General features: G+C 43.9%; 1 protein-coding gene across 1 annotated transcript in view; it reads right to left on the bottom strand.

The window, feature by feature from the left end:
- Positions 1-12,868, bottom strand: part of PEAK1 (pseudopodium enriched atypical kinase 1) — a 96,064-nt gene that overhangs the window by 34,581 nt on the left and 48,615 nt on the right. The gene's annotated exons all lie outside the window — the stretch shown is intronic.

The raw sequence follows: 12,868 nt of genomic DNA, 5'->3' as shown, positions 1-12,868 counted from the left end.
CTAGTATTCAGGACTGGTTCCGAGCATCACAGGTCAAGAATAGTTCTGCCTTATCCTGTCACCTACTGCTATGGGCGCATACAGCTCAGTTCACATGAGGGTATTACTCATAAAAGGGGAGCCACGCGCTGTTCATTTTTGTTTATATAGCACAAGCAGTTGTCTGAACAGTCAGGACCCAGGTCCTACTCTGCCCTTATCTATTGTTACGTCTGCTGGCACATAGTGAGGTGAACTACAAGAGTTGGCTACCATCCCAATTGGGGTACACCTTGTCATGGTGGGATGGCTTTTACTTTTTTTAATCAAAACCAGGGCTGTGGAGTCAGAGTCGGAGTCAGAGCCCATTTTGGTGGATTCAGTGTCATGGAAATTGAGGAGTTGGAGTCGGAGGTTTGGCCCCTGTCAGTGCTGTGGAGACGGAGCCCATTTTGGTGGCGTCGGAGTTGGAGTCATGGAAATTGAGGAGTCAGAGGTTTGGCTTACCGACTCCACAGCCCTGATCAAAACAATGTTAACCAAGTACCCTATGTTACTTACATCTACTATTTCTATTCATTTAGTTGCTACAGGGTAAATGGCCACTGTGTGAATGAACACCTATGTATTGCACTTATTCCAACATGTGCTCTGGTTCTCATTTTTCAGGTATTGGTTGGATATATTGATTAGCATATTCTACTGCACCGCATATTCTATACCTATGTCTCCAACCTGACAGAGACTGGCAGTACGGCTATGCTTAGCATGTATGCCGAGAGCTTTTCCTTTAAGGTTTTCCAAATCTAGATGAAAAATGGGATGTTAACTGGGCCTTACAGTGATAGAGAAAGGACATTTAACTACATGGTGGATCAGTGCCATTTTCAAAATTTCAAAACATAACAGAGTCATCCAATATGCAGGGCAAATGAGTGGCTGTATGGAGTTTCCACTGGCGCAAACAGCTGATCGCAAAGGGTTAGAGGTGCTGGCCATGTGAGATTGTTACGGACTTAATTAAAAAATGTGGTGGGTCACATGATGAAAACTCTTTTAAGATGGATTTGTTATTTGAAAAAGATATAGAGACAATATTAGGGGATGCAAAGTTCTGTTGATCAGTGAGGATCTGGGTTCTGAGGGAACCAACACTCGTTGATAACACGGCTCTGTGAGCAGCTCCTGAAGGAGTGTGCGCTCACTAGTGTATGGGCTCAACAGAAACTTTTTGGGTCCATGCAGTGCTCTGCGAGAGTGGAGTATGGACCCATGGACGTTCTGTTGAACGGGTACGCCACAATCTCGCAAGCACTCCACACTTGAGTGTTTTGTGCTATCGTGGGGGTCCGGACCCAGACCCCCATCAGCAACACTATCATTTAAAAAACCTTTTTCCAAGGATAGGCAGCCTTTATGTTCCTGAACACAGTTACAGCTTTGTAAAATCAAAATGAAAAGCTGCTTGAGTCTAGGACACCAAATGAAAGGTCACGTAAAACCTGAGTGTACTTAGGTAATCTAGGTACCTTTTTGAAGATCCTTTGCAACTTCTCACATTTATTATAAGAAAAATAAGTGCAGAATACTGTAGAATATTTATTCGGTTAAAATGACAGTCGGCCAAAAAGTCTCCATTATAGTTAACGAGGTTCTCCAGTGAAAACAAATTGGGACCTGTTCTGATTGTGGGGAAACTCCTTTAATATCCCTCCATTCATTCTCTACTGTATAGAGCTGCCGAAAATGCTTAGTGCAGCGCTTGGCAGCCCCACCTGAAAATGTACTGAGCAGCAGCTTGGCATGCGTACTGCTGCTCCATTCTAAAAGAGATTTTAGTGCCCAATCAGGGATAAAAACTGCCCATTCTGCCAACGGGTTGGGGTGCCAGAATGCAGACCCCCACCGATCAATAAGTTATAACCTATTCTGTGGATAGATGATATAGTTTACACAGGAAAACCCCCTTTAAGAGGATCCATCTGGCACAATTTGTGTCCGTCGTGTGACGTAACTTTATATTCCTATAACCAAGCTCCAACGCTAGCCTTCTTAAAGCCGAATACAGAGTTGGAGACTCTCATTACTCATCTGTGTATGCCAGCGTAGATGAGCCGCAATGCCACTTAAACTTCTGCCATCTGTGGTTTAATGGTGAGGAACATAAAATAAGTCACTGACAAATAGGAAATGGGAGGGGGGGGGGAGCAAAAAAGAAGCCATGTATATACATTAGTGTCCAGTTGGATGCAGTTACCCATTACCTCACTAGGGTGACATATAAGCCAGCCACACTCATTAGAAAGCCACAAGTGATCACAAACTGATCGGCCAATGATCTCATGTGACCAAATGCAGCCCAAGTGTCAGAAAAAACATTGCTGGAACTCAACATGCTGGTCCTGTGTTTCTCTGAGAGATAAGTGCTGCCAGAGATGTCAGGTGACAGCTTACCTCCAAAGTAAGAATCCAATGCCTACGGCCATGACAGACATTGCGCAACCAACGTTTGCTAAGTGCCGTTGTTACATTACGGAGCTATACATGCGAATGGGGTCGTATTGCGACATCTACACTGCAGAGGCGACTGTCTTGGCTAAAGTTGCTATGTAGGCCTGGCTTTATACTTATATGAACTATACAGTAATTCTTGGTAGATAGACTGGGATCCAGTCAAATCACCCTATACAGAGTCCAGTAGGTCAATCGCCCCATATCAAGTTCAGTAGTCCAATTGCCCATATCGAGTCCAGTAGTGGAATTGCCTCATATCGAGTCCAGTAGTCCAATCACCCCATATCGAGTCCTGTAGTGGAATCGCCCCTATATCGAGACCAGTAGTCCAATTGGCCCATATAGAGCCCAGTAGTCCAATCGCTCCCCATATCGAGTCCAGTAGTCCAATTGCCCCATATAGAGTCCAGTAGTCCAATCGCTCCCCATATTGAGTCCAGTAGTCCAATCGCCCCATATCGAGTCCAGTAGTCCAAATGCCCCATATCGGGTCCAGTAGTCCAATCGCCCCATATAGAGTTCAGTAGTCCAATCGCCCCATATAGAGTTCAGTAGTCCAATCGCTCCCCATATCGAGTCCAGTAGTTCAATTGCCCTATATCGAGTCCAGTAGTCCAATCGCCCCATATCGAGTCCAGTAGTCCAATCTCCCCATATCGAGTCCAGTAGTCCAATTGCTCCCATATCGAGTCCAGTAGTCCAATCGCCCCCCATAACGAGACCAGTAGTCCAATCACCCCATATAGAGTCCAGTAGTCCAATCACCCCTATATCGAGACCAGTAGTCCAATTGCCCCATATAGAGTCCAGTAGTCCAATCTTTCCCCATATCGAGTACAGTAGTCCAATTGCTCCCCATATCGAGTCCAGTAGCCCAATCGCCCATATCAAGCCCAGTAGTGCAATGATCCCAGTAGTCCAATCGCTCCTTATCGAGTCCAGTAGTCCAATCGCTCCTTATCGAGTCCAGTAGTCCAATCGCCCCATATCGAGTGGGGAAAAAGCTTTGGTGTTATCATTCATATTCTCTGCAAAAATTCTGCCGTAAACTTTTGAGCACAACTGTATATTACATCTATACATAGTATCTACTATTTTGTGCATATTCTGCTTGTGTCACTCAGTTTTCAACTACATAATAACCGGGGGTATTCTAAAGGTACCTTCACACGAAGCGACGCTGCAGCGATAGCGACAACGATGCCGATCGCTGCAGTGTCGCTGTTTGATCGCTGGAGAGCTGTCACACAGACCGCTCTCCAGCGACCAACGATGCCGAGGTCCCCGGGTAACCAGGGTAAACATCGGGTTACTAAGCGCAGGGCCGCGCTTAGTAACCCGATGTTTACCCTGGTTACCAGCGTAAAAGTAAAAAAAACAAACAGTACATGCTCACCTGCGCGTCCCCCAGCGTCTGCTTCCTGACACTGACTGAGCTCCGGCCCTAACAGCAGAGCGGTGACGTCACCGCTGTGCTTTCACTTTCACTTTAGGGCCGGCGCTCAGTAAGTGTCAGGAAGCAGACGCTGGGGGACGCGCAGGTGAGCATGTACTGTTTGTTTTTTTTACTTTTACGCTGGTAACCAGGGTAAACATCGGGTTACTAAGCACGGCCCTGCGCTTGGTAACCCGATGTTTACCCTGGTTACCAGTGTAAAACATCGCTGGTATCGTTGCTTTTGCTTTCAAACACAACGATACACGGCGATCGGACGACCAAATAAAGTTCTGGACTTTATTCAGCGACCAGCGACATCACAGCAGGATCCTGATCGCTGCTGCGTGTCAAACGAAACGATATCGCTAGCCAGGACGCTGCAACGTCACGGATCGCTAGCGATGTCGTTTCGTGTGAAGGTACCTTAAGGATATTTTGAAACATGTCACAGTACTATTCTAATCCTGTAGTGGAATCGCCCCCATATCGAGTCCAGTAGTCCAATTGCCCCATTTAGAGTCCTGTAGTCCAATCACCCCATATAAAGTACAGTTGCCCAAACGCCCGATATAGAGTCCAGTAGCCCAAATCGCCACATATAGTCTTTGCTGCCAGTTTCCTATAGTAAACCTGCTTAGAATATTTCAAATTTGTATGCAATATGTAGTTGAGATAACATTGTGGATTTTGGCATTTTTTACACCACTCCTATCTAGCTCTGCCAAATATCTGAAAAATAAGCTGCGCTTATATGGGAGTGGGGTGGTCGAGCGAGCCAAGCAAATCCAGAAAAATGTATGCCACAAAAGTACATTTTTTGCGGTGGTGTGTGGCATCTGAATGATGCAACAAATTCATTAACTCCTCTTTGTTCATCAAGACCAAAGAATCCAATCGCCACATAACGGTTAACAGAGCAGTCTATTGATATATCACTATCTCATGTCAATTGATTTCCCAAAGATGCCGCAGAATATCGCAAAATTTGCAAATATTTTAGAATCAGAGGCAAACACAAATCAGAACAAATAGGGTAATGCGTGTCCTGCAGCCACAGAGAAAGAGAGAGATCATACAGATCATTAGCCGACCCCCAGCGAGACCTTGTGTTTACATTAATAATTAATAATAATTAAGGCTTTCCATTGATGATGATCACTGAACCAAAGGCAATTAAGGAGATTAGATTTCTTTGCAAATAACTAACATTAAAAAGGGACTTTCTGACATATAAACTTACTTTCAAATACCCTATTAGCGCATTTGAATCGAATTTAGGAGAATGCCCAGCTGAGTCACAACGAATGATCATTGCTGTGACTATGCGCTACAACACATTGATTTTACTACAAAATATTACAATTTGAGAGTTCTCAGTGGTTGATACAATTTAATGGCTATCTGAAAAGATGGTAAATAGCAGCTTTCTTCATTAGGCATAGAATAACAGAACATCTGAAGAATTGTGTTATTCTATGCCTGATGACGAGACCGCAGTAGTCCCGAAAGCTTGCAATTTGCTACCATCTTTTCAGTTAACCACTAAAAGGTATCAACCACTGAGGACTCTCAAATTTTAATATTTTTCCATCTACTGGCTAACGCGTTACAAATGTATATATTTTTCCTACTACAAAATGTGTAATGCTTCATTTGCCCTTTAGTGGCACTGCAGCGAAACTGAGCACTTCTAACTGGATCCCTCACAGATCAGATTACTGTTTATTGCGTTTCGCCGAACGCTTCTTCCTGGGTGACACTCCGTCATAAGGTAAAATTGCACATAGCACCTTATCATCATATACAAAAAAATGTTCCTTTATTTCTCACATTTTTTTGGGGGGGGATCACATTTGGAGGATTTTCTTTGATTACTCATAGGCCAGTACAGTTGTGCTCAAAAGTTTACATACCCCGGGATAATTTTTGCTTTCATGGTTGACATTATGATTTAAAAAGAGAAAACACAGTAGTTTGACAACCAACGACTTCACCCCACCAGTAACCAAAAAGCTTTGATGTTATCATTCATATTCTCTGAAAAAAGGCTAAAATTATTCAGTAAACTTTTGAGCACAACTGTATATTACATCTATACATAGCAGGGGCTGGCTGGCAATTTTTAGCCTGGGGGGCAATCACAAGGCAGTGGCCCTCGAGTTGCGGTGGCCCTCCTTTTCCCTGCTTATATCTGGCCACTGCATTAAAGTAGCAGAGATAACAGGCTTTAAAAACAGGCTGGTACACAGATATGGGAACTGAACGGAGCTTGCTGCATAGATATGGGAGCAGAAGCGAGCTTTCTCCAGAGATATGGGAACAGAACGGAGCTTACTACAGAGATATGTGAGCAGAACAGAGCTTGCTACAGAGATATGGGAGCAGAACAGAGGTTATTATAGAGATATGGGAGCCGAACCGAGCTTACTGCAAAGATATGGGAGCAGAACCGAGCTTACTACAGAGATATGAGAGCAGAACCGAGCTAACAGCAAGGATATGGGAGCAGAACCAAGCTTAAGGTACCTTCACACGAAACGACTTTGTAACGATATCGCTAGCGATCCGTGACGTTGCAGCGTCCTCGCTAGCGATATCGTTTAGTTTGACACGCAGCAGCGATCAGGATCCTGCTGTGATGTCGCTGGTCGCTGAATAAAGTCCAGAACTTTATTTGGTCGTCAGATCGCCGTGTATCGTTGTGTTTGAAAGCAAAAGCAACGATACCAGCGATGTTTTACACTGGTAACCAGGGTAATCATCGGGTTACCAAGCGCAGGGCCGCGCTTAGTAACCCGATGTTTACCCTGGTTACCAGCGTAAAAGTAAAAAAACCAAACAGTACATGCTCACCTGCGCGTCCCCCAGCGTCTGCTTCCTGACACTTACTAAGCCCCGGCCCTAAAGTGAAAGTGAAAGCACAGCGGTGACGTCACCGCTGTGCTGTTAGGGCCGGAGCTCAGTCAGTGTCAGGAAGCAGACGCCGGGGGATGCGCAGGTGAGTATGTACTGTTTGTTTTTTTTACTTTTACGCTGGTAACCAGGGTAAACATCGGGTTACTAAGCGCGGCCCTGCGCTTAGCAACCCGATGTTTACCATGGTTACCCGGGGACCTCGGCATCGTTGGTCGCTGGAGAGCGGTCTGTGTGACAGCTCCCCAGCGATCAAACAGCGACGCTGCAGCGATCGGCATCGTTGTCGCTATCGCTGCAGCGTCGCTTCGTGTGAAGGTACCTTTACTGCAGAGATATGGGAGCACAACGGGGCTTGCTACAGAGATATGGCAGCAGAAACGAGCTTACTACAGAGATAAGGGAGCAGAACCAAGGTTACTACAGAGATAGGGGAACAGAACCGAGCTTACTACAGAGATATGGGAGCAGAAACAAGCTTACGACAGAGATAAGGAAGCAGAAACGAGCTTACTACAGAGATTTGGGAACAGAACCGAGCTTACTACAGAGATATGGACGCAGAACCGAGCTTACTGCAAAGATATGGGAGCAGAACCAAGCTTACTACGGAGATATGGGAGCAGAACTGAGCTTAGTGCAGAGATATGGGAGCAGAACTGAGCTTAGTGCAGAGATATGGGAGCAGAACCAAGCTTACTACAGAGATAAGGGAGCAGAACCAAGCTTACTAGAAAGATAAGGGAGCAGAACCGAGCTTACTACAGAGATATGGGAGCAGAACCGAGCTTACTACAGAGCTATGGGAGCAGAACCGAGCTTACTACAGAGCTATGGGAGCAGAACCGAGCTTACTACAGAGATGTGGGAGCAGAACCAAGCTTACTACAGAAATATGGGAGCAGAACCGAGCTTACTACAGAGATATGGGAGCAGAACCGAGCTTACTACAGATGTAAGGGAGCAGAACTGAGCTTACTAGAGATATGGGAGCAGTACCGAGCTTACGACAGAGATAAGGGAGCAGAACCAAGCTTACTACAGAGATATGGGAGCAGAACCAAGCTTACTACAGAGATATGGGAGCAGAACCGAGCTTACTACAGAGATATGGGAGCAGAACCGAACTTACTGCAGAGATATGGGAGCAGAACCGAGCTTATTACAGAGATAAGGGAGCAGAACCGAGCTTAATAAGTCTACTACATGGAACCAAGTCTGCTACATAGAAACTGGAGCAGAACTGAGATTACGACATACATACAGTACCATAATCTAGATTACTACATTGATAGAGTACCAGAACCAAGCTTACTGCTTAGATATGGTGCCATAACGGAGCTTACTTGCAAACATACACACAACAATACAGCTACACAGTGCCTAGTACTATCACCACTACACAGAGAATACATAATATTATAATATCACCATTACCTCTACATGAAACTACATTCTATACAAACACCAATGATGCCACCATACACTCCCTGACAGAAGTTATGTCGCTTATCCATGCTATGTAAATAAAAGCTTATAACCTGATGTTAAATTTATCCATTGGTTGTATAAGTTATTCTTTTGAAAGCTGGAACCCTCCAAAATGTGATTTAGGTTAAGAAAATAAATTATCAAAGCAGAAATATTGATCAGTTAATGGACACAGAATGGTCAGATTTTGGCAAGACAAAATTTTTGTTGCCCACAGACAAATAATTAACTTAAAATACAAATATAGGTTGCATAACATTGGTGAATGAAGTTGTGGTGCTCATCTAGATTCTTTGGTTTTGTCTTACAAGCTTCCTCTTTCATCCTTCCCCAAACATGTTCAATGATGTTCATGTCTGGTGACTGGGCTGGCCAGTCCTTGAGCACCTTGATCTTTTTTGCCTGAAGGAACTTTGTTGTAGAGATGGATGTATGAGATGGAGCACCATCCTGCTGCAGAATTTGACCTCTTTTATGATTTGGAATATAAGCGGTAGCTAATACTTCTTGATATTTTTGGCTATTGATATTGCCTTCCACCTTGCAAATGTTTCGCACACCCCCATACTGAATGTAACCCCAGACCATGATCTTTCAACCACCAAATTTAACTGTCTTCTGGGTGTATTTTAGATCCATACTGGCTCCAGTAAGTCTCATGCAGTGTTTGTGGCAGCTGTGGTGTAATTCTACTGAAGAGAAATCCATCTTCTGCCACTTTTCCAGTGTCCATCTATTTAGCAGGCTGTGGGAGTTTGCAAATGCCACACGGTTTTTTATTTGCCTTTTGTTTAGTGCTGGCTTCTGGGCACTGATTCCACCATGGAGGCCATTTTGAGACAGAATCCTACAAACTGTTCTAGTTGACACAGGTAAAGGTTTAGGTGTGCACTCAGCCTTAATATGGTGAGGTGCTGGTGTAACGGACCAATGGCCCAGAATAACAGTAAAAGTTAAATTCACTGCGCTCTCTCTAGGTTTCTTATGCAAAGTCTGGTATAAATGTATTATACATAAACTGGGAGCGTAACAGAATATTACAGCATCTGTGATTTTTTCGGCTCAACCAGAGCCTTTGTCACGTAATCGCTTGTTCCAGCTAAGATAGTGATATACAGAGAAGGCGGAAAGTCCCAGCGGTGCAATATAAGCTCTATTGTAATCTAAATGTCCGCCTATGGAAGATCATATCCAGTAGTGTGGACCTGCAGTGTCTGTTATGACAAGCGGTGCTCCCGTGTCTTGCTAACGATCGGCGTGTCATGTGCGGTGAATTTAACTTTTACTAGTTGACACAGGGACTTGAGGTGACCAGACCTGTTGGAGCTCTGCTGCTGTGGAAGAGGGGCTTGCTTTGGATTTTCTAACCAACAAACATTCCTCCTGAGCAGTTGTCTTGCGCGGTCTGCCGGACCTGGGCTAGTCAAACACATCTCCAGTCTCTTCAAATCTTTTTTTTAATTCTTTGTACTTGACGCTGAGACACATGCCCGCCACCTCTGCAGTGGATCTGGTCTTCAGCCTCTTGATAATCCAGGCTTTGGTCGCATGGTGGATTTTTGGCATGTTGTCAAGAGCTCAAGTTGCAGTTCAAATGAAGGTCTGGGGTGCTGGGTTTCTTTTTATACACACATACTAAATAACCGATCATTTAGTGAGCACAGGTGAGGATGTAAACTAGGATTGGGTGCATTATATGACTAGGCGACAAAACTTTTGTCTTGCTAAAATCTGACCATTCTGTGTCCATTAACTGATCAATATTTCTGCATTAATGTCAATTTATTTTCTTAACCTAAACCACATTTTGGAAGGTTTCAGCTTTCAAAAGAATAATTTATACAACCAATGGATGAATTTAACATCAGGTTATAAGCTTTTATTTACATAACATGGATAAGCGACATTACATCTGTCAGGGAGTGTACAACTTTTACTACTAGTATACTACAATACTGATCATTAATTTTAAAAAAGCACAACACTAAGTGCCATTGTATACAGGAACTCTGTATTTACGGTCAGTGTAAAGATACTACAGTGATCACTGGTAACATTATACACAGGAGATCTGTATAAGATGTCAGTGTACAGGTAATACAGTGATCACCACTGCCAGTGACATACACAGGAGCTTTGTATATAGTATACAGTGTATAGTGTCAGTGTACAGGTAATACACTGACTCACTAGAGATGTCTCTAGCTGAAGTCCTTCATCTTTGCTTTTCATTTTCATCCAGCACAGACTGCCATCACTTCTTCCAGCCAGGACTCGTCTCTGCATAAAATAACACAGTTACCTAGAGCATGGCTTCCAGACCACATTCCCCACTTTTTCCCTTTCTTCTACACCATGTTCGAAATTATTATGCAAATTATATTTTTCTCGGATTTTCCTAAATGGTCGTTGCAAATGACAGTCAGTCTAATAAAAGTCATCACCCGTCAGAGTATACATCGAATTTTATTGGAGAAACCTCCCAATGATAACAGTATAATCTCCAAAATGAATAAAAACTCAAAATGCACTGTTCCAAATTATTAGGCACAGTAGAATTTCTAAACATTTGATCTGTTTTAAAGAACTGAAAATGCTCATTTGTAGAATTTGCAGCATTAGGAGCTCACATTCACTGAACAAAAAAGCTATTTAACTCCAAAACATCCTAACAGGCCAAGTCACATGTTACCATAGGAACCCTTCTTTGTTATCACCTTCACAATTCTCGCCTCCATTGAACTTGTGAGTATTTGGAGAGTTTCTGCTTGTATTTCTTTGCATGAAGTCAGAATCGCCTCCCAGATCAGCTGTTTTGATGTGAACTGCCTCCCACCCTCATAGATATTTTGCTTGATGATACTCCAAAGGTTCTGTATAGGGTTGAGGTCAGGGGAAGATGGTGGCAATACCATGAGTTTATCTCCTTTTATGCCCATAGCAGCCAATGACTCAGAGGTATTCTTTGCAGCATGACATGGTGCATTGTCATGCATGAAGATGATTTTGCTCCTTAAGGCACGTTTCTGCTTTTTATACCATGGAAGAAAGTTGTCAGTCAGAAACTCTATATACTTTGCCGAGGTCATTTTCACACCTTCAGGTACCTTAAAGGGCCCTTCCAGCTGTTTCCCCATGATTCCAGCCCAAAACATTACTCCTCCATCTCCTTGCTGACGTTGCAGCCTTGTTGGGACATGGTGGCCATCCACCAACCATCCACTACTCCATCCATCTGGACCACCCAGGGTTGCTCGACACTCATCAGTAAACAAGACTGTTTGGAAATCAGTCTTCATGTGTGTCTGGGCCCACTGCAACCGTTTCTGCTTGTGAACACTGTTTAGGGGTGGCCGAATAGTAGGTTTATGCACCACAGCAAGCCTTTGAAGGATCCTACACCTTGAGGTTTGAGGGACTCCAGAGGCACCAGCAGCTTCAAATAACTGTTTGCTGCTTTGTAATGGTATTTTGGCAGCTGCTCTCATTATCCAATGAATTTGTCTGGCAGAAACCTTCCTCATTATGCCTTTATCTGCATGAACTCTGTCTGTGCTCTGTTTCAGTCACAAATCTCTTCACAGTATGATGATCACTCTTAAGTTTTCCTGAAATATCTAATGTTTTCATACTTTGACCAAGGCATTGCACTATTTAATGCTTTTCAGCAGCAGAGAGATCCTTTTTACTTCCCATATTGCTTGAAACCTGTGGTCTGCTTTATAATGTGGAACATCATTTTTAAGTAGTTTTTCTTTAATTAGAATCACCTGGAAAACTAATGATTACATGTGTTTAAGATTGATTTCAGTGATCCATTGAGCCCTGAGACATAATACCATCCACGAGTTTATTTGAAAAACAAAACAATTAAATCTTTGACACTTAAATCCAATTTGCATAATAATTTGGAACATGGTGTACACTAGACATCTGAATACAGAGGTGCACCCACAAACAATATAAAATTGGTTATTATGCAACCTCATAGATTGTAAGGGTACTGTCACACAGTACCATTTTGATCGCTACGACGGCACGATCCGTGACGTCGCAGCGATCGTATGAATATCGCTCCAGCGTCGTAGACTGCGGTCACACGTTGCAATCACGGCGCTGGAGCGATGCCGAAGTCCCCGGTAACCAGGGTAAACATCGGGTAACTAAGCGCAGGGCCGCGCTTAGTAACCCGATGTTTACCGTGGTTACCAGCGTAAACGTAAAAAAAACAAACAGTACATACTTACATTCCGGTGTCTGTCCCCGGCGTTCTGCTTCTCTCCACTGTGTAAGCGCCATAGCCGGCAAGCACAGCGGTGACGTCAGACGTCACCGCTGTGCCCGCTTTCCGGCTGGCAGACGCTCACACAGTGGAGAGAAGCTGAGACGCTGGAGGACAGACACCGGAATGTAAGTATGTACTGTTTGTTTTTTTACGTTTACGCTGGTAACCACGGTAAACATCGGGTTACTAAGCGCGGCCCTGCGCTTAGTTACCCGATGTTTACCCTGGTTACAAGCGAACACATCGCT

The sequence above is a fragment of the Ranitomeya variabilis genome, chromosome 5 (genome assembly GCF_051348905.1).
Source record: "Ranitomeya variabilis isolate aRanVar5 chromosome 5, aRanVar5.hap1, whole genome shotgun sequence".
NCBI lineage: Eukaryota > Metazoa > Chordata > Amphibia > Anura > Dendrobatidae > Ranitomeya > Ranitomeya variabilis.
The sequence above is the reverse complement of the archived record's forward strand: the minus strand, read 5'-3'. Positions and strand labels throughout refer to the sequence as shown.